At 58.5% G+C, this 2,956-nt stretch overlaps 1 protein-coding gene across 1 annotated transcript in view; it reads left to right on the plus strand.

The window, feature by feature from the left end:
• MYO18B (myosin XVIIIB) overlaps positions 1-2,956 on the plus strand; it is a 66,505-nt gene that overhangs the window by 52,522 nt on the left and 11,027 nt on the right. The gene's annotated exons all lie outside the window — the stretch shown is intronic.

The following is a 2,956-nucleotide window of genomic DNA, read 5'->3' on the forward strand; positions in this document are numbered from 1 at the left end:
ACCGGCAACTGTATTAAAAGGGAAATGCTTCTCACATTTACATTTAGATTGAAACGACGGGTGTCAGAGGTGTCTAACAGCTCCCTGGGATAAGTGGCCTGACGCTGGGGCCGTCCTTGCCAGTTTATATTATGAAGATTTTTTTGTGTGTGTTTGAAATTTCATTATGTTGACATAATTATTCCCTTCCTTGAGACAGTTGTACGGTATGGAGTAAAACATAAATTGCCTCCTTGCGAGATCCAGGATCGAGCGCTGGGATGGGCGGGACGTGGGGCGAGCAGCTCCGTAAGCACGAGCCTTTCTATTTTGCACTGGTTTGAGCCCAAAATGCTGAGCAGTGCATTTACTCAGGGCACTTCCCTCGCTCTGCCCCTGGCCTGGCTGTGACGACTCCTCCTCCTCGTCCTCCTCCTCCTCCTCGCTGGCTGCAGCATCCTCGAGAGCTGCGGATGTGCTGAGCCCAAGCTGCAAGGCAGGGCGCAGGAATCCCACGGTGCCGTTTCCCTTCCCCACGTTTTCTTGCTGCAGATCTATATTGCCAGAATCCACTTTATAGTAACACCTGAGCCCTGAGAGCTAAAATTCACTTTCTGCGTCGGCTCGTGTGAGTCTCTGAATGTGCCCGCGGGGCCGTGGTGACGGTGCCTCTGCTTGGGCATCATCGCTGTGCCTGGGCAGCGTCTGCTCTCGGTAACAAACAGGTTTACATTCAAATCGCCGCTCAGGGGGCGTGCGGGAAGGGGACCCCAAGGTCACCCACAGCCGTGCAGTCCCCAAAGTTGCCCCAGTGCCCTGCACAGCCCCTCCCGCAGCCACCAGCCCCTCTCTGGGGTGCAGCGTGGGTGCCACAGACCGTGGGTGCCCAGGGACCGGGGTGTCCCTGAGGGGGGCCAGGCTGAGCCCCGGCTCAGCAGCATCAGCCCCGTGGTGGTCCCTTGGCTTCCGATGGGCCCAGGGCTGTCATGCAGAAGGCAGCAGGGTTGGGGGGACCCCCCCAGCTGGGGGAACACACTGTTTGCTGCTCTCGGAGCTGTGCCTGGGGGGTTTTGTTTGTCAGTGGCCAGAGAAAGTGGGGCGGGGGTGCCAGGAGGGGTGCGTGCTGCTGTGTGCCTGGCTGCCTCCCCGCCAGTCACTGTCAGGTTAATAATAGCAGAATGGGGGAAGGAATTAAATGCAGCCACTGAACTATATTTAATTTGTGCCGTATCCTGGAGCTGAGGAACTAGTTCAATAGAGACTCTTATCAGCCTGTTTGAAGGGCTGAGCTTTTTATCTAGCTGTTGTTTTACTGCCTGGTCTTGCAGTTACAAATTGCTGAATACAGGCACGTAGGCAGCCGGAGCTTTGGGTTTTCTCCTGTGGGGCTTCTCTCCTCTTGGGGGTCAGCGTTCCACCACGTGCCCCCTCCTGAGCTGCCAGCTGCTCACGGGCCCAACCCCGGCGTGGGGAGCATCTCTGTTGCCTGGGCAGTGGGGCCATCCCCACGCGACCCAGAGGAGTTTCCACACCGAAACGGGTCCTCTCCATCTTCTACCCGAGCCAGGAGGGAAGGGAAGGACTTGGAAGCGCAGAGTTTCAAAAAGCTTCTTGGCTGCGTTCAGGTTTTTTACCCATCCCAGCGCATTTCCAGAGGCAATCGTGATGCTGTGCAACCCAAACTGGGATGTAGCTTTGCGTGTTTTTATGAACTGAAATGTTCTTCCCCTCGGGCCCGCGCACCCAGTGATCCCAGGGCTTTCATTATTTACTCTGACAGGCTGCCGGCTCCTGTGCCGCGGCCTGTCGCAGCCCGCGCCGCAAATCATCTCTCACCTTGTCACCACCGAGATGGCAATTTTACAGCTGGCAGCTTCAATCACAGTGAATTTGCAGCTCGCGCTCACTCGCCTTCTCTCTCTGCCGTGTGATGGTTTAGGAAGCGGCACAAAGATTCCCTCCCGGGCCGAAAGGACTCGGAATCCGCTGGGCTCAGCGGGCAGCGCCGGGGCAGTGCCCTCGGCGCGTGGCGCGGGCGAGGCTGCGTCCACGGAGCCGTCCAGGCTGTGCCACTCCTCCGGCTTTTTGTCCCTGTAGTTTAAATTATGCCTCGAGTTTCTGGGTTTCCTTATCGGCTGCAGCGTCTCTGTAAAAGCCTTCCTTTGTTTCCAAGCAGGTGTGTGGTAGGTGTGAGCGGAGGAGCAGCCCCACGCTCTGTGCCCCGCTCCCCCCCGGCAGGGACATGCTGCGCTCACACCGGGTGCTTTTACACCCTCCACACCGCGCGGGGCAGGGGGGTCAGGTTTAGTATCAGATCTGCTCATTTGCTCTATCGGCGTCAGGTTTTGACTCGGCAGAGCAACACGGTGACGCGCCGCAACCACAGCGCGGGCACGGTACGGCAGGTGCCACTTACACCCGTGTCGCTACGCCGACGTGGTGCCTGTCCCCGGTCCCTCTGCGCTCACCGCAGCGGTGCTGGGTGTCCCCCGCTGCAGGACGGGACCTGTGGGTGGCCCACTGCTCTCTCCAAACTTTGTTTTATTATTCGCCCAGGTTTTACATTCTATGTTGGGCTGAGCCATGTATACGCTTCCCTCACCCCGGTCGGGCTGCCTCAGGAAGATGTTGCTCTCCACTAACGATCTCTGGGATGGCTGTTCGTACACCCCGGCGCTGCCCTGGCACAGCCCTGTGCCCCAGCCCAAGGTTTAGGGGTTAACCTCCATGGGGTTAAGTTCCGTTTCCACACAGTAATTCCTGGTGGCCGCCCTGTGCTCGGGATTTTTGGCTCATCACCTCTGAGCCTTTTTCCACTGGGGGGCGGGGGGGCCAGTCATGGAGCTGTTTGGCTTCATTTGCTCCTTTTCTCCTGGAAGGTGAGGTTTGGGTTTTACAAGCCGGTGCATGTGTGGCAGGGCACAGCTGCTCGCAAGCCCTGGCAGGGCACGGGGAGCCCTGGGTGGGTGGGGGGGCG

This window comes from Athene cunicularia (genome assembly GCF_003259725.1).
Source record: "Athene cunicularia isolate RWA chromosome 15 unlocalized genomic scaffold, athCun1 chr15_part1, whole genome shotgun sequence".
Taxonomy (NCBI): domain Eukaryota; kingdom Metazoa; phylum Chordata; class Aves; order Strigiformes; family Strigidae; genus Athene; species Athene cunicularia.